At 44.6% G+C, this 23,678-nt stretch overlaps 7 non-coding genes and 1 pseudogene across 7 annotated transcripts; all 8 read left to right on the top strand.

The window, feature by feature from the left end:
* The first annotated feature begins 2,007 nt into the window (after positions 1 to 2,007).
* On the top strand, positions 2,008 to 2,198 carry LOC130351113 (U2 spliceosomal RNA). Its single transcript, XR_008887873.1, has one exon. It is a non-coding gene; the product is annotated as a U2 spliceosomal RNA (small nuclear RNA).
* Positions 2,199 to 9,007: 6,809 nt separating this feature from the next.
* On the top strand, positions 9,008 to 9,183 carry LOC130351056 (U2 spliceosomal RNA; annotated as a pseudogene).
* A 2,089-nt stretch (positions 9,184 to 11,272) lies between these two features.
* LOC130351112 (U2 spliceosomal RNA) lies at positions 11,273 to 11,463 on the top strand. The gene has a single exon (XR_008887872.1). It is a non-coding gene; the product is annotated as a U2 spliceosomal RNA (small nuclear RNA).
* A 2,082-nt stretch (positions 11,464 to 13,545) lies between these two features.
* Positions 13,546 to 13,736, top strand: LOC130351111 (U2 spliceosomal RNA). The gene has a single exon (XR_008887871.1). It is a non-coding gene; the product is annotated as a U2 spliceosomal RNA (small nuclear RNA).
* A 2,086-nt stretch (positions 13,737 to 15,822) lies between these two features.
* Positions 15,823 to 16,013, top strand: LOC130351109 (U2 spliceosomal RNA). Its single transcript, XR_008887869.1, has one exon. It is a non-coding gene; the product is annotated as a U2 spliceosomal RNA (small nuclear RNA).
* A 2,068-nt stretch (positions 16,014 to 18,081) lies between these two features.
* Positions 18,082 to 18,272, top strand: LOC130351108 (U2 spliceosomal RNA). The gene has a single exon (XR_008887868.1). It is a non-coding gene; the product is annotated as a U2 spliceosomal RNA (small nuclear RNA).
* Positions 18,273 to 20,365: 2,093 nt separating this feature from the next.
* LOC130351107 (U2 spliceosomal RNA) lies at positions 20,366 to 20,556 on the top strand. The gene has a single exon (XR_008887867.1). It is a non-coding gene; the product is annotated as a U2 spliceosomal RNA (small nuclear RNA).
* Positions 20,557 to 22,631: 2,075 nt separating this feature from the next.
* Positions 22,632 to 22,822, top strand: LOC130351105 (U2 spliceosomal RNA). Its single transcript, XR_008887866.1, has one exon. It is a non-coding gene; the product is annotated as a U2 spliceosomal RNA (small nuclear RNA).
* Positions 22,823 to 23,678: the final 856 nt, after the last annotated feature.

Raw genomic sequence — 23,678 nt, 5'->3', positions numbered from 1 at the left:
GGGCCTTGCTGCTGCTGCTGCAGCCAAAAAACAAAAGGTGGTGCTGCTGCTGCTTCTGCTGCTTCTGCTTCTGCTTGTGTCTGGCCCCTGTTGGAGCGTCCAGGCACAGGACTTCTGCTGCTGCTGACTAAATGGCCTCCTTAATTGGATCATTTGAGTAGCCAGCACACCTGTGCAGGTAGGGCATGACATGATAGGCAGCTGCCTTGATAGCGGGTGGGTGCTGAATGTTCCTAATTGACAAAATAAGATTAATGCTTATGAAGAAATATAAAATCTCATCCCTTCCCCAATATCGCGCCACACCCCTACCCCTTAATTCCCTGGTTGAACTTGATGGACATATGTCTTTTTTCGACCGTACTAACTATGCAACTATGTAACATAACATGGGGGGGGGGTCTCCTGGCTGTTCACACAGGTGTGTCATTGCTGTACATTGACCATGCATTGCTTCTGTGGTATTGCAAAGGCAAAGACAAATGCTTCCAGCCATCCATTGCACTAATGGATTGGTCATCAGCTGGCTGTCTATGTCCCGCATCAATATAGACCAAAGTACAGAGGGTTAGGCTATGCTATTGTGCACCTACCTGATGCATCAGAAGGTGCGAGGCCCTTGCTAAATTCTGTGCACAGACTTTGAGATCTATGCTTTAGACTGTATCTAAACCTGCTCCAACATGGACTGACATTCTGGCCTACTTTCAGCCGATGCGACTTGTCTGTCGCTGAACAGTCGCTTTTTATGTATTCAGCACCTATGTATAATGTTGTAAAAATGCTCTAGAAGCTAAAGTCGCAGAAATGTCACACATATTTGGCCTGCAACTTTCTGTGCGACAAATTCAGACAGGAAAAATCAGTATAAATCCTTAGAAAATTATCCCCCAGTGTCTCCATCTGCTGGCGGTATTGAATAAGCATTGCTGCACTGATGGGGTATGCATTAGACGAAAAAAAAGAAGAAAAAGAAGAATAATACGCCCAGAAAAGAGGCGAAAAGGAGAAAAACGTAAAAAAACGTGAAAAAAAAGTAAGAGGAAGAGAAGGGAAAAAAAGGTGGAAATGGGTTTAAAAGTGATTTCGGCGGAGAAATATATATATATATATATATATATATATATATATATATGCGCACACACACACATAGATATAAACGTATTCTCCGTTGAGATATTGCAGCCGCTGCTGTGTCCAGGCCCAGGAGCCTTAGCACTGTGCTGTGATGTCACTCAATACCACTGACATCACTAGGTGTAAACAACATCTCTCCTTTGCTGTGTATGTGACTATGGAGCTGTTTGGTGATGTCGTCTATTACGGCCTTCATAGAAGCAACAGGAGATTGTTGCATCCATCTTGAACCCTCAGAACTACAGTGCTATGATGTCACTCACTTCCACAGGCCTTGCAGAGTGTAAACAACAACAACCCAGCTTTGTTGTGTATGTAACCATAGGGATTTGTGATGTCACCTAGAACCTTCACAGCAGCGACAGCTTTATGAGGAGCATCAGCACTGCTCTGCCTGAGCAGAACCATCACCGCCATAGGTTGTCAAATAACCCGGATTTAACCCACACAGGTAAGTCCAATGGGGTGCAGGCATGTCCTCTATGCTTACAGCTTCCCGTGGGTGTTGGTTTGATACCGTTTGGGGACAGCCAAGGAGGCATCTGCAGGCAACAAAGGTAGGTGTGTGCTTGTGTGTGTGTTTCCTATGCAGATCCTAAGCCCAGTGTCACATGCAAGTAGGAGGAGTAAGAAGGGTTCCTGGCAAATCCGGGTTATGGATTGCATTTAAAAAGGCCCCGTGGGAGTGCAATGGGCCCCTGTCTTGCTGCTTAGCAATAATGGTATGGGTTTAGGTTCTGCTGTGTGTACTGGTGGTTGACTGCCCCCCAGCCCAGAGTGTGCATGGAAAATTGTCTGGCAGCCTCCCTGACAGCAAGCAGTGATAGTGCCCATGAAGGGGACCTTGTTGGGCCCGCCCCTTTCACGGTTATCGCTTCTCGGCCTTTTGGCTAAGATCAAGTGTAGTATCTGTTCTTATCAGTTTAATATCTGATACGTCCCCTATCTGGGGACCATATATTAAATGGATTTTTGAGAACGGGGGCCGATTTCGAAGCTTGCTTCCGTCGCCCTATGCATTGACCCGATATGGCAGTATCTTCGGGTACAGTGCACCACCCCCTTACAGGGTTAAAAAGAAAGATTCCTACTTTCATTGCTACCTGCTTGCTGGCTAGCCAGCTAGCCAGCCCTGTGGGCCTTGCTGCTGCTGCAGCCAAAAAACAAAAGGTGGTGCTGCTGCTGCTTCTGCTGCTTCTGCTTCTGCTTGTGTCTGGCCCCTGTTGGAGCGTCCAGGCACAGGACTTCTGCTGCTGCTGACTAAATGGCCTCCTTAATTGGATCATTTGAGTAGCCAGCACACCTGTGCAGGTAGGGCATGACATGATAGGCAGCTGCCTTGATAGCGGGTGGGTGCTGAATGTTCCTAATTGACAAAATAAGATTAATGCTTATGAAGAAATATAAAATCTCATCCCTTCCCCAATATCGCGCCACACCCCTACCCCTTAATTCCCTGGTTGAACTTGATGGACATATGTCTTTTTTCGACCGTACTAACTATGTAACTATGTAACATAACATGGGGGGGGGGGGTCTCCTGGCTGTTCACACAGGTGTGTCATTGCTGTACATTGACCATGCATTGCTTCTGTGGTATTGCAAAGGCAAAGACAAATGCTTCCAGCCATCCATTGCACTAATGGATTGGTCATCAGCTGGCTGTCTATGTCCCGCATCAATATAGACCAAAGTACAGAGGGTTAGGCTATGCTATTGTGCACCTACCTGATGCATCAGAAGGTGCGAGGCCCTTGCTAAATTCTGTGCACAGACTTTGAGATCTATGCTTTAGACTGTATCTAAACCTGCTCCAACATGGACTGACATTCTGGCCTACTTTCAGCCGATGCGACTTGTCTGTCGCTGAACAGTCGCTTTTTATGTATTCAGCACCTATGTATAATGTTGTAAAAATGCTCTAGAAGCTAAAGTCGCAGAAATGTCACACATATTTGGCCTGCAACTTTCTGTGCGACAAATTCAGACAGGAAAAATCAGTATAAATCCTTAGAAAATTATCCCCCAGTGTCTCCATCTGCTGGCGGTATTGAATAAGCATTGCTGCACTGATGGGGTATGCATTAGACGAAAAAAAAGAAGAAAAAGAAGAATAATACGCCCAGAAAAGAGGCGAAAAGGAGAAAAACGTAAAAAAACGTGAAAAAAAAGTAAGAGGAAGAGAAGGGAAAAAAAGGTGGAAATGGGTTTAAAAGTGATTTCGGCGGAGAAATATATATATATATATATATATATATATATATATATATATATATATATATATATGCGCACACACACACATAGATATAAACGTATTCTCCGTTGAGATATTGCAGCCGCTGCTGTGTCCAGGCCCAGGAGCCTTAGCACTGTGCTGTGATGTCACTCAATACCACTGACATCACTAGGTGTAAACAACATCTCTCCTTTGCTGTGTATGTGACTATGGAGCTGTTTGGTGATGTCGTCTATTACGGCCTTCATAGAAGCAACAGGAGATTGTTGCATCCATCTTGAACCCTCAGAACTACAGTGCTATGATGTCACTCACTTCCACAGGCCTTGCAGAGTGTAAACAACAACAACCCAGCTTTGTTGTGTATGTAACCATAGGGATTTGTGATGTCACCTAGAACCTTCACAGCAGCGACAGCTTTATGAGGAGCATCAGCACTGCTCTGCCTGAGCAGAACCATCACCGCCATAGGTTGTCAAATAACCCGGATTTAACCCACACAGGTAAGTCCAATGGGGTGCAGGCATGTCCTCTATGCTTACAGCTTCCCGTGGGTGTTGGTTTGATACCGTTTGGGGACAGCCAAGGAGGCATCTGCAGGCAACAAAGGTAGGTGTGTGCTTGTGTGTGTGTTTCCTATGCAGATCCTAAGCCCAGTGTCACATGCAAGTAGGAGGAGTAAGAAGGGTTCCTGGCAAATCCGGGTTATGGATTGCATTTAAAAAGGCCCCGTGGGAGTGCAATGGGCCCCTGTCTTGCTGCTTAGCAATAATGGTATGGGTTTAGGTTCTGCTGTGTGTACTGGTGGTTGACTGCCCCCCAGCCCAGAGTGTGCATGGAAAATTGTCTGGCAGCCTCCCTGACAGCAAGCAGTGATAGTGCCCATGAAGGGGACCTTGTTGGGCCCGCCCCTTTCACGGTTATCGCTTCTCGGCCTTTTGGCTAGATCAAGTGTCTGGTCAGGAGGATCCTGGGAGTTTGTCCTACCTTTTTCAAGGGGGGCTGCTACGAGGAACCGAAAAGGCGATCGACAAGATGGGTGTTCGCATCCGTTACCTTACATCCGGTGAAACGCGGATTCGTTTTTCCTTTCGCTTTGATGTTGATGAAGACAAACAAGAACTCGTCCAACTTTCTTATTTTGTGAAAGAAACTCTCTACAAGCTTCTTGGGGTGAAGAAAGAGAACATCGTCTGTCTCAGAGATCCTCGGAAGGGCAGCTTCATCCTAACTCTGGACTCTGCTTATGCATGCCAGAATCTTTTTGAGAAGCTGAAAAGCAATCAAGACCTTGCTGAGCTTGATGGGATCACGGTCACAGTGTTGTATACTGGAGGCGATATTCCTCTAGTTGTGTGTATGCACAATCCCTTTGTGACTGTGTCCCATATTGAGCTCTTTTTGGGGAAATACTGCAGTTCTGTTAAGTATTCCCATAAGGTGATGAATTCAGAAGACCTATGGACGGGGAAACATAAGTTTTTTGTGAAAATGAAAGAGGATGCTACTGGCATTGGAGGGTTGTGTCATCCACCCTCCAACTTTTCTATCGGTCGGGATAAGGGCTATTTGTTTTATCCCGAGATGCCTACTTTTTGTAGGAAATGTAAGAAATTCGGACATACTATGGAAGTTTGCACGGACACTACAGTTCGCTGTGGTCGGTGCAATCAAGAAGGCCATGTTTCTAAGGACTGTGCTAAAATCGTCTGCAACATTTGTGGTGAAGAAGGCCATGCCTTTAAAGATTGCAGTCTCCGTTCCAGTGTAGCTAGATCGTGGGCTGACCGTGTAGCGGGGAGAGTGGGTGTAGTGCAAGCTGAAGTACCACCTGCGAAAGCACCCCAGCGGTCTGAGGCGCCTTCAGAAAAGCCGGCTGTAACTTCTCATGTCGTGGCGGAGCTTATGGACCTTTCTGCTGTGCCTGAGACAGAGGGGAGACCTTCTGTGGAGGGTTCTGGTGGTGGAGGGTCACTAGTGAGCAGTGAAGCCATGGAGGTTGGCGTGAAGGAGATCAAGCGGAAGAAGGAACTTGGAGATGAGCCACAACTTGGCATTAAACGGCCTGTCAAAAAAAGCTCAGACGAATGTGAGGACAGTCAACATGCATGGAGGCCTTCTATAAGATCAGCGTCCGATCCAAAAAATATCAAAGAGTTCGAAAGCCCGGAGTCACCTGTGGGTTTCATATCGGACTCAAACTCCAGTAGCGAATAGCTTCCTTAAAGTGCTCCTCTCTTAATGTGAGAGGTCTAAAGAGCCCTACGAGAAGGGCTGCTTTGTTTAGTTTTTTAGAGACCTTGGACTGTTCTCTGTTCTTTTTACAAGAATGTGGAATTGAACATAGTCCAAATTATGAGGACCTTTGTCGTAGCTGGACTTTGGGACCATCGGTCTGGTCGGGTGACAATCTGAACAGATCTTCAGGTGTTGGGATCTTGTTTAGAGGTTCAGATGTACAAGTTTTGTCCTTCTTAGAAATTATACCTGGTAGAGCGCTATTAGTTAATATTAAGTACAATGGCTCGGAGATTAAGCTTTTTAACATCTATGCTTCTCCTGAAAAAAATGAGAGAGCCGACTTGATTAATGATATTCAGGCTTTTATCCCAGGTTCAACACCTATTTTAATGGCTGGAGATTTTAATTGTTGTATGAGTGGTGATCATCGTGAGAGTGGAAGTGTGCATGTCAGAGTGGATAAAACAGAGAAACAGATTAAGAGTATGACTGAGGATTTTAACTTTACCGATGTCTGGAGGAGAAAATACCCAGACGACCCTGGTTACACATGGGAAAATAATGTCTGCAAATCCAGGATTGATTTTATTTTTTTATCGGAAAGTTTTAATCTAGTTGATGTTTCTCTTTTATCGAATATTTTCTCTGATCATAAGTTATTATATGCACATGTCACTTTACCTGGCCTAGAGAAAGGCAAAGGCGTTTGGAAGCTCAACACTACTTTATTAGAGGACATGAAAACAAAAAATGATTTTATTGCTGCTTATAACAAATGGAGATTGCGTCAATCCCAATATAAAAATATTTTGGATTGGTGGGAGGATGTTAAAAAGTGGACCAAACTGTTTTTTATCCGTGTGGGCATCCAAAAGGCTAAGGAGAAAAAGTTATGGTTTAAAATGTTAAACACTAAAATCCAAACATATTATAAACTAAAGCAAGCCGGGCTTGAGATGGATGATGTTATTGCTCAGACAAAGAATGAAATAAAAAATGCCATTAGTCAAAAAGGAAAAGAAATGATTTTTAACAGCAAGGTGCAATGTCTGGAGAATGATGAAAAGTGTTCGAGATTCTTTTTTAAGAAGGTGGTGGGAAAGAAAGAAATGATATCTGTAATAGAAGGGAAGATAACTAATGAAGAGATGTTGCGAGAAGCACAAGTATTTTATCAGGAGCTTTTTAATAAAAAAGATATTGATATTTCCTTTACTAATGATGTTTTAGATACCTTGGATTCAAAACTTGACAAAACTGACCAAGAGAGCCTTTGTGATGAAATCTTTTTACCTGAACTTTTAAGCACTTTTAAGAGTTTTTTAAATGGTAAAACACCTGGTTCGGATGGGTTGCCAGTTGAATTTTATCTGTGTTTTTGGTCCATTTTAAAAGATGATCTTTTAGGTATTTTTAACTGTGCTTTTAAATCTGAGATTTTACCTGCGTCCTGGAGAGATGGTGTTGTTACTCTGATTTTTAAAAAAGGAGACATCTCTAAATTAGAAAATTGGAGGCCTATTACCCTGCTAAATACAGACTATAAGGTTTTAGCAAAAATTTTAGCAAATAGGCTCAAGCAGGTAATTGCTAAGGTTATACACAGTGACCAAGTATGCGGAGTACCTGGAAGGAAAATAAGTGATCATCTAAACCTTGTAAAAGATGTTTTATGGTATCAGAAACAATGTGATCAGAAATTGGCAATTTTATCCTTGGATTTTCAAAAGGCTTATGACCGTGTTTCTCATGATTTTTTATGGTTGGTTTTAAAGAAAATGAATTTTCCTGATTTTATTGTTGGAAAAATTGCACTTTTATATAAAAACTGTTTTAGTCGTATTTTAATTAACGGTTTTTTATCCCAAGAGGTATGTTTACAGTCTGGGGTGAAACAGGGGTGCCCCCTATCACCCATTCTTTTCATATGTGCAATAGAACCTCTGTTGAATGTTTTGAGAAAAGATAAGCTCATTAGAGGAGTGCCAATCCCTGGAAGTGGAGGACAGAGCGTAAAGACGATAGCATACATGGATGATGTTAATATTCTATGTTCAGATGAACCATCCCTGAAACGTGCTATCAGACAGACAGAATTTTTTTGTGAGGGCTCTGGCTTCAAATTAAATAAAAATAAATGTGATTGCTTTGCAATAGGGAATTGGGGCAATACGGAGGTGAATGTGCAATATGATAAAATCAAAATCTTGGGTGTCATCTTTGACAATGAAAATAATGGAGAGGAAAGCTGGTCCATCGTCAAAGAGAAAGTGCAAAAGAAAATAAGTTTTTGGAAAATGAGGAAATTAACAATAGAAGGAAAAGTACTGATAATGAAAGCTTTGTTGCTACCTATCATGCTTTATTTAAGCTTGGTTTTCCCACCGAGTGAACGCACCTTAAAGTTTTTAAACAAGATTTGCTTTCATTTTTTATGGGGGTCTAAAATGGATAAACTCAGGAGAGATGTAATGATGAAGACAAAGAAATTGGGGGGTAAGGATGTGCCTGATTTAAAAAGGTTTTTATATGTTCACTTTTTTTCTATGTGTTTTAATGGCTTGCAAAGAAACTGTTATTGGTCTTATTTTTTAAAATATGCTGCAGGTCACATTTTTAGAAAAAGAAAGTGGATAACCTTACCTTTAACGTCCCCAATCTTATTTATTCCCCCAGCGCACTATGTGGTTTTAGAAAAGATTATTCGTATTTATGGCATTGCTAATTTTAGTCAAGAAATTTGTAGTAATGCACGAAAATTAGTTCCTGAAATCAGGAAGATAGAACAGATTTGCTTAATATCTAATTATTCCACTGAGAAATCTCTAAGAGTTTGGAGGATGGTGAATATGGGATTCTTATCTAATGACTTAAAAGATCTGGCCTGGCAGATAGCACATCAATGTTTGCCTACCAGAGAATTCCAACACAGAAGAGGATTGTGTCGTAGTGCAAAGTGCCCGAGAATGGGGTGTCCTAGTGAGGAAACAGTTTTACACCTTTTTTGGAACTGTTTTTACGCCCAAGAGATATGGCATTTGATAGGACCCTTACTAAAATTCATTTCTGATCTTAATTTTTTAAATCATGAAGTTATTTTATATGGATTTTATAATGTTTTATCTGTGGAGAAGTCTCGGGTTTTGTGGATTAGTATAAATTGTATTAAAATTGCACTATGGAAGACGAGGAATATTCTTCTTTTTAAAAGAGACACTATTACCTCTAAAAATTGTGTTCGCCTAGCTCTTAGTGAGATGTATGTTTTCTATTTATTGGATAAAAAAAGATTAGGTCACAAAGTGGCTAAAAGTCTTTGGAATCTACATCTGTGGAATATGCTTTTAGCAGACTAAGTGTAATCTGGACTGCGTAAGGTCTTTTAGTCTAAGAATATTATATCTAAAAGTAAAAAATCTGTTCTTATCAGTTTAATATCTGATACGTCCCCTATCTGGGGACCATATATTAAATGGATTTTTGAGAACGGGGGCCGATTTCGAAGCTTGCTTCCGTCGCCCTATGCATTGACCCGATATGGCAGTATCTTCGGGTACAGTGCACCACCCCCTTACAGGGTTAAAAAGAAAGATTCCTACTTTCATTGCTACCTGCTTGCTGGCTAGCCAGCTAGCCAGCCCTGTGGGCCTTGCTGCTGCTGCAGCCAAAAAACAAAAGGTGGTGCTGCTGCTGCTTCTGCTGCTTCTGCTTCTGCTTGTGTCTGGCCCCTGTTGGAGCGTCCAGGCACAGGACTTCTGCTGCTGCTGACTAAATGGCCTCCTTAATTGGATCATTTGAGTAGCCAGCACACCTGTGCAGGTAGGGCATGACATGATAGGCAGCTGCCTTGATAGCGGGTGGGTGCTGAATGTTCCTAATTGACAAAATAAGATTAATGCTTATGAAGAAATATAAAATCTCATCCCTTCCCCAATATCGCGCCACACCCCTACCCCTTAATTCCCTGGTTGAACTTGATGGACATATGTCTTTTTTCGACCGTACTAACTATGTAACTATGTAACATAACATGGGGGGGGGGGGGGTCTCCTGGCTGTTCACACAGGTGTGTCATTGCTGTACATTGACCATGCATTGCTTCTGTGGTATTGCAAAGGCAAAGACAAATGCTTCCAGCCATCCATTGCACTAATGGATTGGTCATCAGCTGGCTGTCTATGTCCCGCATCAATATAGACCAAAGTACAGAGGGTTAGGCTATGCTATTGTGCACCTACCTGATGCATCAGAAGGTGCGAGGCCCTTGCTAAATTCTGTGCACAGACTTTGAGATCTATGCTTTAGACTGTATCTAAACCTGCTCCAACATGGACTGACATTCTGGCCTACTTTCAGCCGATGCGACTTGTCTGTCGCTGAACAGTCGCTTTTTATGTATTCAGCACCTATGTATAATGTTGTAAAAATGCTCTAGAAGCTAAAGTCGCAGAAATGTCACACATATTTGGCCTGCAACTTTCTGTGCGACAAATTCAGACAGGAAAAATCAGTATAAATCCTTAGAAAATTATCCTCCAGTGTCTCCATCTGCTGGCGGTATTGAATAAGCATTGCTGCACTGATGGGGTATGCATTAGACGAAAAAAAAGAAGAAAAAGAAGAATAATACGCCCAGAAAAGAGGCGAAAAGGAGAAAAACGTAAAAAAACGTGAAAAAAAAGTAAGAGGAAGAGAAGGGAAAAAAAGGTGGAAATGGGTTTAAAAGTGATTTCGGCGGAGAAATATATATATATATATATATATATATATATATATATATATATATGCGCACACACACACATAGATATAAACGTATTCTCCGTTGAGATATTGCAGCCGCTGCTGTGTCCAGGCCCAGGAGCCTTAGCACTGTGCTGTGATGTCACTCAATACCACTGACATCACTAGGTGTAAACAACATCTCTCCTTTGCTGTGTATGTGACTATGGAGCTGTTTGGTGATGTCGTCTATTACGGCCTTCATAGAAGCAACAGGAGATTGTTGCATCCATCTTGAACCCTCAGAACTACAGTGCTATGATGTCACTCACTTCCACAGGCCTTGCAGAGTGTAAACAACAACAACCCAGCTTTGTTGTGTATGTAACCATAGGGATTTGTGATGTCACCTAGAACCTTCACAGCAGCGACAGCTTTATGAGGAGCATCAGCACTGCTCTGCCTGAGCAGAACCATCACCGCCATAGGTTGTCAAATAACCCGGATTTAACCCACACAGGTAAGTCCAATGGGGTGCAGGCATGTCCTCTATGCTTACAGCTTCCCGTGGGTGTTGGTTTGATACCGTTTGGGGACAGCCAAGGAGGCATCTGCAGGCAACAAAGGTAGGTGTGTGCTTGTGTGTGTGTTTCCTATGCAGATCCTAAGCCCAGTGTCACATGCAAGTAGGAGGAGTAAGAAGGGTTCCTGGCAAATCCGGGTTATGGATTGCATTTAAAAAGGCCCCGTGGGAGTGCAATGGGCCCCTGTCTTGCTGCTTAGCAATAATGGTATGGGTTTAGGTTCTGCTGTGTGTACTGGTGGTTGACTGCCCCCCAGCCCAGAGTGTGCATGGAAAATTGTCTGGCAGCCTCCCTGACAGCAAGCAGTGATAGTGCCCATGAAGGGGACCTTGTTGGGCCCGCCCCTTTCACGGTTATCGCTTCTCGGCCTTTTGGCTAAGATCAAGTGTAGTATCTGTTCTTATCAGTTTAATATCTGATACGTCCCCTATCTGGGGACCATATATTAAATGGATTTTTGAGAACGGGGGCCGATTTCGAAGCTTGCTTCCGTCGCCCTATGCATTGACCCGATATGGCAGTATCTTCGGGTACAGTGCACCACCCCCTTACAGGGTTAAAAAGAAAGATTCCTACTTTCATTGCTACCTGCTTGCTGGCTAGCCAGCTAGCCAGCCCTGTGGGCCTTGCTGCTGCTGCTGCAGCCAAAAAACAAAAGGTGGTGCTGCTGCTGCTTCTGCTGCTTCTGCTTCTGCTTGTGTCTGGCCCCTGTTGGAGCGTCCAGGCACAGGACTTCTGCTGCTGCTGACTAAATGGCCTCCTTAATTGGATCATTTGAGTAGCCAGCACACCTGTGCAGGTAGGGCATGACATGATAGGCAGCTGCCTTGATAGCGGGTGGGTGCTGAATGTTCCTAATTGACAAAATAAGATTAATGCTTATGAAGAAATATAAAATCTCATCCCTTCCCCAATATCGCGCCACACCCCTACCCCTTAATTCCCTGGTTGAACTTGATGGACATATGTCTTTTTTCGACCGTACTAACTATGCAACTATGTAACATAACATGGGGGGGGGGTCTCCTGGCTGTTCACACAGGTGTGTCATTGCTGTACATTGACCATGCATTGCTTCTGTGGTATTGCAAAGGCAAAGACAAATGCTTCCAGCCATCCATTGCACTAATGGATTGGTCATCAGCTGGCTGTCTATGTCCCGCATCAATATAGACCAAAGTACAGAGGGTTAGGCTATGCTATTGTGCACCTACCTGATGCATCAGAAGGTGCGAGGCCCTTGCTAAATTCTGTGCACAGACTTTGAGATCTATGCTTTAGACTGTATCTAAACCTGCTCCAACATGGACTGACATTCTGGCCTACTTTCAGCCGATGCGACTTGTCTGTCGCTGAACAGTCGCTTTTTATGTATTCAGCACCTATGTATAATGTTGTAAAAATGCTCTAGAAGCTAAAGTCGCAGAAATGTCACACATATTTGGCCTGCAACTTTCTGTGCGACAAATTCAGACAGGAAAAATCAGTATAAATCCTTAGAAAATTATCCCCCAGTGTCTCCATCTGCTGGCGGTATTGAATAAGCATTGCTGCACTGATGGGGTATGCATTAGACGAAAAAAAAGAAGAAAAAGAAGAATAATACGCCCAGAAAAGAGGCGAAAAGGAGAAAAACGTAAAAAAACGTGAAAAAAAAGTAAGAGGAAGAGAAGGGAAAAAAAGGTGGAAATGGGTTTAAAAGTGATTTCGGCGGAGAAATATATATATATATATATATATATATATATATATATATGCGCACACACACACATAGATATAAACGTATTCTCCGTTGAGATATTGCAGCCGCTGCTGTGTCCAGGCCCAGGAGCCTTAGCACTGTGCTGTGATGTCACTCAATACCACTGACATCACTAGGTGTAAACAACATCTCTCCTTTGCTGTGTATGTGACTATGGAGCTGTTTGGTGATGTCGTCTATTACGGCCTTCATAGAAGCAACAGGAGATTGTTGCATCCATCTTGAACCCTCAGAACTACAGTGCTATGATGTCACTCACTTCCACAGGCCTTGCAGAGTGTAAACAACAACAACCCAGCTTTGTTGTGTATGTAACCATAGGGATTTGTGATGTCACCTAGAACCTTCACAGCAGCGACAGCTTTATGAGGAGCATCAGCACTGCTCTGCCTGAGCAGAACCATCACCGCCATAGGTTGTCAAATAACCCGGATTTAACCCACACAGGTAAGTCCAATGGGGTGCAGGCATGTCCTCTATGCTTACAGCTTCCCGTGGGTGTTGGTTTGATACCGTTTGGGGACAGCCAAGGAGGCATCTGCAGGCAACAAAGGTAGGTGTGTGCTTGTGTGTGTGTTTCCTATGCAGATCCTAAGCCCAGTGTCACATGCAAGTAGGAGGAGTAAGAAGGGTTCCTGGCAAATCCGGGTTATGGATTGCATTTAAAAAGGCCCCGTGGGAGTGCAATGGGCCCCTGTCTTGCTGCTTAGCAATAATGGTATGGGTTTAGGTTCTGCTGTGTGTACTGGTGGTTGACTGCCCCCCAGCCCAGAGTGTGCATGGAAAATTGTCTGGCAGCCTCCCTGACAGCAAGCAGTGATAGTGCCCATGAAGGGGACCTTGTTGGGCCCGCCCCTTTCACGGTTATCGCTTCTCGGCCTTTTGGCTAAGATCAAGTGTAGTATCTGTTCTTATCAGTTTAATATCTGATACGTCCCCTATCTGGGGACCATATATTAAATGGATTTTTGAGAACGGGGGCCGATTTCGAAGCTTGCTTCCGTCGCCCTATGCATTGACCCGATATGGCAGTATCTTCGGGTACAGTGCACCACCCCCTTACAGGGTTAAAAAGAAAGATTCCTACTTTCATTGCTACCTGCTTGCTGGCTAGCCAGCTAGCCAGCCCTGTGGGCCTTGCTGCTGCTGCAGCCAAAAAACAAAAGGTGGTGCTGCTGCTGCTTCTGCTGCTTCTGCTTCTGCTTGTGTCTGGCCCCTGTTGGAGCGTCCAGGCACAGGACTTCTGCTGCTGCTGACTAAATGGCCTCCTTAATTGGATCATTTGAGTAGCCAGCACACCTGTGCAGGTAGGGCATGACATGATAGGCAGCTGCCTTGATAGCGGGTGGGTGCTGAATGTTCCTAATTGACAAAATAAGATTAATGCTTATGAAGAAATATAAAATCTCATCCCTTCCCCAATATCGCGCCACACCCCTACCCCTTAATTCCCTGGTTGAACTTGATGGACATATGTCTTTTTTCGACCGTACTAACTATGTAACTATGTAACATAACATGGGGGGGGGGGTCTCCTGGCTGTTCACACAGGTGTGTCATTGCTGTACATTGACCATGCATTGCTTCTGTGGTATTGCAAAGGCAAAGACAAATGCTTCCAGCCATCCATTGCACTAATGGATTGGTCATCAGCTGGCTGTCTATGTCCCGCATCAATATAGACCAAAGTACAGAGGGTTAGGCTATGCTATTGTGCACCTACCTGATGCATCAGAAGGTGCGAGGCCCTTGCTAAATTCTGTGCACAGACTTTGAGATCTATGCTTTAGACTGTATCTAAACCTGCTCCAACATGGACTGACATTCTGGCCTACTTTCAGCCGATGCGACTTGTCTGTCGCTGAACAGTCGCTTTTTATGTATTCAGCACCTATGTATAATGTTGTAAAAATGCTCTAGAAGCTAAAGTCGCAGAAATGTCACACATATTTGGCCTGCAACTTTCTGTGCGACAAATTCAGACAGGAAAAATCAGTATAAATCCTTAGAAAATTATCCCCCAGTGTCTCCATCTGCTGGCGGTATTGAATAAGCATTGCTGCACTGATGGGGTATGCATTAGACGAAAAAAAAGAAGAAAAAGAAGAATAATACGCCCAGAAAAGAGGCGAAAAGGAGAAAAACGTAAAAAAACGTGAAAAAAAAGTAAGAGGAAGAGAAGGGAAAAAAAGGTGGAAATGGGTTTAAAAGTGATTTCGGCGGAGAAATATATATATATATATATATATATATATATATATATATATATATGCGCACACACACACATAGATATAAACGTATTCTCCGTTGAGATATTGCAGCCGCTGCTGTGTCCAGGCCCAGGAGCCTTAGCACTGTGCTGTGATGTCACTCAATACCACTGACATCACTAGGTGTAAACAACATCTCTCCTTTGCTGTGTATGTGACTATGGAGCTGTTTGGTGATGTCGTCTATTACGGCCTTCATAGAAGCAACAGGAGATTGTTGCATCCATCTTGAACCCTCAGAACTACAGTGCTATGATGTCACTCACTTCCACAGGCCTTGCAGAGTGTAAACAACAACAACCCAGCTTTGTTGTGTATGTAACCATAGGGATTTGTGATGTCACCTAGAACCTTCACAGCAGCGACAGCTTTATGAGGAGCATCAGCACTGCTCTGCCTGAGCAGAACCATCACCGCCATAGGTTGTCAAATAACCCGGATTTAACCCACACAGGTAAGTCCAATGGGGTGCAGGCATGTCCTCTATGCTTACAGCTTCCCGTGGGTGTTGGTTTGATACCGTTTGGGGACAGCCAAGGAGGCATCTGCAGGCAACAAAGGTAGGTGTGTGCTTGTGTGTGTGTTTCCTATGCAGATCCTAAGCCCAGTGTCACATGCAAGTAGGAGGAGTAAGAAGGGTTCCTGGCAAATCCGGGTTATGGATTGCATTTAAAAAGGCCCCGTGGGAGTGCAATGGGCCCCTGTCTTGCTGCTTAGCAATAATGGTATGGGTTTAGGTTCTGCTGTGTGTACTGGTGGTTGACTGCCCCCCAGCCCAGAGTGTGCATGGAAAATTGTCTGGCAGCCTCCCTGACAGCAAGCAGTGATAGTGCCCATGAAGGGGACCTTGTTGGGCCCGCCCCTTTCACGGTTATCGCTTCTCGGCCTTTTGGCTAAGATCAAGTGTAGTATCTGTTCTTATCAGTTTAATATCTGATACGTCCCCTATCTGGGGACCATATATTAAATGGATTTTTGAGAACGGGGGCCGATTTCGAAGCTTGCTTCCGTCGCCCTATGCATTGACCCGATATGGCAGTATCTTCGGGTACAGTGCACCACCCCCTTACAGGGTTAAAAAGAAAGATTCCTACTTTCATTGCTACCTGCTTGCTGGCTAGCCAGCTAGCCAGCCCTGTGGGCCTTGCTGCTGCTGCAGCCAAAAAACAAAAGGTGGTGCTGCTGCTGCTTCTGCTGCTTCTGCTTCTGCTTGTGTCTGGCCCCTGTTGGAGCGTCCAGGCACAGGACTTCTGCTGCTGCTGACTAAATGGCCTCCTTAATTGGATCATTTGAGTAGCCAGCACACCTGTGCAGGTAGGGCATGACATGATAGGCAGCTGCCTTGATAGCGGGTGGGTGCTGAATGTTCCTAATTGACAAAATAAGATTAATGCTTATGAAGAAATATAAAATCTCATCCCTTCCCCAATATCGCGCCACACCCCTACCCCTTAATTCCCTGGTTGAACTTGATGGACATATGTCTTTTTTCGACCGTACTAACTATGTAACTATGTAACATAACATGGGGGGGGGGGTCTCCTGGCTGTTCACACAGGTGTGTCATTGCTGTACATTGACCATGCATTGCTTCTGTGGTATTGCAAAGGCAAAGACAAATGCTTCCAGCCATCCATTGCACTAATGGATTGGTCATCAGCTGGCTGTCTATGTCCCGCATCAATATAGACCAAAGTACAGAGGGTTAGGCTATGCTATTGTGCACCTACCTGATGCATCAGAAGGTGCGAGGCCCTTGCTAAATTCTGTGCACAGACTTTGAGATCTATGCTTTAGACTGTATCTAAACCTGCTCCAACATGGACTGACATTCTGGCCTACTTTCAGCCGATGCGACTTGTCTGTCGCTGAACAGTCGCTTTTTATGTATTCAGCACCTATGTATAATGTTGTAAAAATGCTCTAGAAGCTAAAGTCGCAGAAATGTCACACATATTTGGCCTGCAACTTTCTGTGCGACAAATTCAGACAGGAAAAATCAGTATAAATCCTTAGAAAATTATCCCCCAGTGTCTCCATCTGCTGGCGGTATTGAATAAGCATTGCTGCACTGATGGGGTATGCATTAGACGAAAAAAAAGAAGAAAAAGAAGAATAATACGCCCAGAAAAGAGGCGAAAAGGAGAAAAACGTAAAAAAACGTGAAAAAAAAGTAAGAGGAAGAGAAGGGAAAAAAAGGTGGAAATGGGTTTAAAAGTGATTTCGGCGGAGAAATATATATATATATATATATATATATGCGCACACACACACATAGATATAAACGTATTCTCCGTTGAGATATTGCAGCCGCTGCTGTGTCCAGGCCCAGGAGCCTTAGCACTGTGCTGTGATGTCACTCAATACCACTGACATCACTAGGTGTAAACAACATCTCTCCTTTGCTGTGTATGTGACTATGGAGCTGTTTGGTGATGTCGTCTATTACGGCCTTCATAGAAGCAACAGGAGATTGTTGCATCCATCTTGAACCCTCAGAACTACAGTGCTATGATGTCACTCACTTCCACAGGCCTTGCAGAGTGTAAACAACAACAACCCAGCTTTGTTGTGTATGTAACCATAGGGATTTGTGATGTCACCTAGAACCTTCACAGCAGCGACAGCTTTATGAGGAGCATCAGCACTGCTCTGCCTGAGCAGAACCATCACCGCCATAGGTTGTCAAATAACCCGGATTTAACCCACACAGGTAAGTCCAATGGGGTGCAGGCATGTCCTCTATGCTTACAGCTTCCCGTGGGTGTTGGTTTGATACCGTTTGGGGACAGCCAAGGAGGCATCTGCAGGCAACAAAGGTAGGTGTGTGCTTGTGTGTGTGTTTCCTATGCAGATCCTAAGCCCAGTGTCACATGCAAGTAGGAGGAGTAAGAAGGGTTCCTGGCAAATCCGGGTTATGGATTGCATTTAAAAAGGCCCCGTGGGAGTGCAATGGGCCCCTGTCTTGCTGCTTAGCAATAATGGTATGGGTTTAGGTTCTGCTGTGTGTACTGGTGGTTGACTGCCCCCCAGCCCAGAGTGTGCATGGAAAATTGTCTGGCAGCCTCCCTGACAGCAAGCAGTGATAGTGCCCATGAAGGGGACCTTGTTGGGCCCGCCCCTTTCACGGTTATCGCTTCTCGGCCTTTTGGCTAAGATCAAGTGTAGTATCTGTTCTTATCAGTTTAATATCTGATACGTCCCCTATCTGGGGACCATATATTAAATGGATTTTTGAGAACGGGGGCCGATTTCGAAGCTTGCTTCCGTCGCCCTATGCATTGACCCGATATGGCAGTATCTTCGGGTACAGTGCACCACCCCCTTACAGGGTTAAAAAGAAAGATTCCTACTTTCATTGCTACCTGCTTGCTGGCTAGCCAGCTAGCCAGCCCTGTGGGCCTTGCTGCTGCTGCAGCCAAAAAACAAAAGGTGGTGCTGCTGCTGCTTCTGCTGCTTCTGCTTCTGCTTGTGTCTGGCCCCTGTTGGAGCGTCCAGGCACAGGACTTCTGCTGCTGCTGACTAAATGGCCTCCTTAATTGGATCATTTGAGTAGCCAGCACACCTGTGCAGGTAGGGCATGACATGATAGGCAGCTGCCTTGATAGCGGGTGGGTGCTGAATGTTCCTAATTGACAAAATAAGATTAATGCTTATGAAGAAATATAAAATCTCATCCCTTCCCCAATATCGCGCCACACCCCTACCCCTTAATTCCCTGGTTGAACTTGATGGACATATGTCTTTTTTCGACCGTACTAACTATGTAACTATGTAACATAACATGGGGGGGGGGGGTCTCCTGGCTGTTCACACAGGTGTGTCATTGCTGTACATTGACCATGCATTGCTTCTGTGGTATTGCAAAGGCAAAGACAAATGCTTCCAGCCATCCATTGCACTAATGGATTGGTCATCAGCTGGCTGTCTATGTCCCGCATCAATATAGACCAAAGTACAGAGGGTTAGGCTATGCTATTGTGCACCTACCTGATGCATCAGAAGGTGCGAGGCCCTTGCTAAATTCTGTGCACAGACTTTGAGATCTATGCTTTAGACTGTATCTAAACCTGCTCCAACATGGACTGACATTCTGGCCTACTTTCAGCCGATGCGACTTGTCTGTCGCTGAACAGTCGCTTTTTATGTATTCAGTACCTATGTATAATGTTGTAAAAATGCTCTAGAAGCTAAAGTCGCAGAAATGTCACACATATTTGGCCTGCAACTTTCTGTGCGACAAATTCAGACAGGAAAAATCAGTATAAATCCTTAGAAAATTATCCCCCAGTGTCTCCATCTGCTGGCGGTATTGAATAAGCATTGCTGCACTGATGGGGTATGCATTAGACGAAAAAAAAGAAGAAAAAGAAGAATAATACGCCCAGAAAAGAGGCGAAAAGGAGAAAAACGTAAAAAAACGTGAAAAAAAAGTAAGAGGAAGAGAAGGGAAAAAAAGGTGGAAATGGGTTTAAAAGTGATTTCGGCGGAGAAATATATATATATATATATATATATATATATATATATATATATATATATATGCGCACACACACACATAGATATAAACGTATTCTCCGTTGAGATATTGCAGCCGCTGCTGTGTCCAGGCCCAGGAGCCTTAGCACTGTGCTGTGATGTCACTCAATACCACTGACATCACTAGGTGTAAACAACATCTCTCCTTTGCTGTGTATGTGACTATGGAGCTGTTTGGTGATGTCGTCTATTACGGCCTTCATAGAAGCAACAGGAGATTGTTGCATCCATCTTGAACCCTCAGAACTACAGTGCTATGATGTCACTCACTTCCACAGGCCTTGCAGAGTGTAAACAACAACAACCCAGCTTTGTTGTGTATGTAACCATAGGGATTTGTGATGTCACCTAGAACCTTCACAGCAGCGACAGCTTTATGAGGAGCATCAGCACTGCTCTGCCTGAGCAGAACCATCACCGCCAAAGGTTGTCAAATAACCCGGATTTAACCCACACAGGTAAGTCCAATGGGGTGCAGGCATGTCCTCTATGCTTACAGCTTCCCGTGGGTGTTGGTTTGATACCGTTTGGGGACAGCCAAGGAGGCATCTGCAGGCAACAAAGGTAGGTGTGTGCTTGTGTGTGTGTTTCCTATGCAGATCCTAAGCCCAGTGTCACATGCAAGTAGGAGGAGTAAGAAGGGTTCCTGGCAAATCCGGGTTATGGATTGCATTTAAAAAGGCCCCGTGGGAGTGCAATGGGCCCCTGTCTTGCTGCTTAGCAATAATGGTATGGGTTTAGGTTCTGCTGTGTGTACTGGTGGTTGACTGCCCCCCAGCCCAGAGTGTGCATGGAAAATTGTCTGGCAGCCTCCCTGACAGCAAGCAGTGATAGTGCCCATGAAGGGGACCTTGTTGGGCCCGCCCCTTTCACGGTTATCGCTTCTCGGCCTTTTGGCTAAGATCAAGTGTAGTATCTGTTCTTATCAGTTTAATATCTGATACGTCCCCTATCTGGGGACCATATATTAAATGGATTTTTGAGAACGGGGGCCGATTTCGAAGCTTGCTTCCGTCGCCCTATGCATTGACCCGATATGGCAGTATCTTCGGGTACAGTGCACCACCCCCTTACAGGGTTAAAAAGAAAGATTCCTACTTTCATTGCTACCTGCTTGCTGGCTAGCCAGCTAGCCAGCCCTGTGGGCCTTGCTGCTGCTGCAGCCAAAAAACAAAAGGTGGTGCTGCTGCTGCTTCTGCTGCTTCTGCTTCTGCTTGTGTCTGGCCCCTGTTGGAGCGTCCAGGCACAGGACTTCTGCTGCTGCTGACTAAATGGCCTCCTTAATTGGATCATTTGAGTAGCCAGCACACCTGTGCAGGTAGGGCATGACATGATAGGCAGCTGCCTTGATAGCGGGTGGGTGCTGAATGTTCCTAATTGACAAAATAAGATTAATGCTTATGAAGAAATATAAAATCTCATCCCTTCCCCAATATCGCGCCACACCCCTACCCCTTAATTCCCTGGTTGAACTTGATGGACATATGTCTTTTTTCGACCGTACTAACTATGTAACTATGTAACATAACATGGGGGGGGGGGTCTCCTGGCTGTTCACACAGGTGTGTCATTGCTGTACATTGACCATGCATTGCTTCTGTGGTATTGCAAAGGCAAAGACAAATGCTTCCAGCCATCCATTGCACTAATGGATTGGTCATCAGCTGGCTGTCTATGTCCCGCATCAATATAGACCAAAGTACAGAGGGTTAGGCTATGCTATTGTGCACCTACCTGATGCATCAGAAGGTGCGAGGCCCTTGCTAAATTCTGTGCACAGACTTTGAGATCTATGCTTTAGACTGTATCTAAACCTGCTCCAACATGGACTGACATTCTGGCCTACTTTCAGCCGATGCGACTTGTCTGTCGCTGAACAGTCGCTTTTTATGTATTCAGCACCTATGTATAATGTTGTAAAAATGCTCTAGAAGCTAAAGTCGCAGAAATGTCACACATATTTGGCCTGCAACTTTCTGTGCGACAAATTCAGACAGGAAAAATCAGTATAAATCCTTAGAAAATTATCCCCCAGTGTCTCCATCTGCTGGCGGTATTGAATAAGCATTGCTGCACTGATGGGGTATGCATTAGACGAAAAAAAAGAAGAAAAAGAAGAATAATACGCCCAGAAAAGAGGCGAAAAGGAGAAAAACGTAAAAAAACGTGAAAAAAAAGTAAGAGGAAGAGAAGGGAAAAAAAGGTGGAAATGGGTTTAAAAGTGATTTCGGCGGAGAAATATATATATATATATATATATATATATATATGCGCACACACACACATAGATATAAACGTATTCTCCGTTGAGATATTGCAGCCGCTGCTGTGTCCAGGCCCAGGAGCCTTAGCACTGTGCTGTGATGTCACTCAATACCACTGACATCACTAGGTGTAAACAACATCTCTCCTTTGCTGTGTATGTGACTATGGAGCTGTTTGGTGATGTCGTCTATTACGGCCTTCATAGAAGCAACAGGAGATTGTTGCATCCATCTTGAACCCTCAGAACTACAGTGCTATGATGTCACTCACTTCCACAGGCCTTGCAGAGTGTAAACAACAACAACCCAGCTTTGTTGTGTATGTAACCATAGGGATTTGTGATGTCACCTAGAACCTTCACAGCAGCGACAGCTTTATGAGGAGCATCAGCACTGCTCTGCCTGAGCAGAACCATCACCGCCATAGGTTGTCAAATAACCCGGATTTAACCCACACAGGTAAGTCCAATGGGGTGCAGGCATGTCCTCTATGCTTACAGCTTCCCGTGGGTGTTGGTTTGATACCGTTTGGGGACAGCCAAGGAGGCATCTGCAGGCAACAAAGGTAGGTGTGTGCTTGTGTGTGTGTTTCCTATGCAGATCCTAAGCCCAGTGTCACATGCAAGTAGGAGGAGTAAGAAGGGTTCCTGGCAAATCCGGGTTATGGATTGCATTTAAAAAGGCCCCGTGGGAGTGCAATGGGCCCCTGTCTTGCTGCTTAGCAATAATGGTATGGGTTTAGGTTCTGCTGTGTGTACTGGTGGTTGACTGCCCCCCAGCCCAAGAGTGTGCATGGAAAATTGTCTGGCAGCCTCCCTGACAGCAAGCAGTGATAGTGCCCATGAAGGGGACCTTGTTGGGCCCGCCCCTTTCACGGTTATCGCTTCTCGGCCTTTTGGCTAAGATCAAGTGTAGTATCTGTTCTTATCAGTTTAATATCTGATACGTCCCCTATCTGGGGACCATATATTAAATGGATTTTTGAGAACGGGGGCCGATTTCGAAGCTTGCTTCCGTCGCCCTATGCATTGACCCGATATGGCAGTATCTTCGGGTACAGTGCACCACCCCCTTACAGGGTTAAAAAGAAAGATTCCTACTTTCATTGCTACCTGCTTGCTGGCTAGCCAGCTAGCCAGCCCTGTGGGCCTTGCTGCTGCTGCAGCCAAAAAACAAAAGGTGGTGCTGCTGCTGCTTCTGCTGCTTCTGCTTCTGCTTGTGTCTGGCCCCTGTTGGAGCGTCCAGGCACAGGACTTCTGCTGCTGCTGACTAAATGGCCTCCTTAATTGGATCATTTGAGTAGCCAGCACACCTGTGCAGGTAGGGCATGACATGATAGGCAGCTGCCTTGATAGCGGGTGGGTGCTGAATGTTCCTAATTGACAAAATAAGATTAATGCTTATGAAGAAATATAAAATCTCATCCCTTCCCCAATATCGCGCCACACCCCTACCCCTTAATTCCCTGGTTGAACTTGATGGACATATGTCTTTTTTCGACCGTACTAACTATGTAACTATGTAACATAACATGGGGGGGGGGGGTCTCCTGGCTGTTCACACAGGTGTGTCATTGCTGTACATTGACCATGCATTGCTTCTGTGGTATTGCAAAGGCAAAGACAAATGCTTCCAGCCATCCATTGCACTAATGGATTGGTCATCAGCTGGCTGTCTATGTCCCGCATCAATATAGACCAAAGTACAGAGGGTTAGGCTATGCTATTGTGCACCTACCTGATGCATCAGAAGGTGCGAGGCCCTTGCTAAATTCTGTGCACAGACTTTGAGATCTATGCTTTAGACTGTATCTAAACCTGCTCCAACATGGACTGACATTCTGGCCTACTTTCAGCCGATGCGACTTGTCTGTCGCTGAACAGTCGCTTTTTATGTATTCAGCACCTATGTATAATGTTGTAAAAA

The sequence above is a fragment of the Hyla sarda genome, unplaced genomic scaffold (assembly GCF_029499605.1).
Source record: "Hyla sarda isolate aHylSar1 unplaced genomic scaffold, aHylSar1.hap1 scaffold_962, whole genome shotgun sequence".
Lineage (NCBI taxonomy): Eukaryota > Metazoa > Chordata > Amphibia > Anura > Hylidae > Hyla > Hyla sarda.
This window is presented reverse-complemented; position numbering and strand designations above follow the sequence as displayed.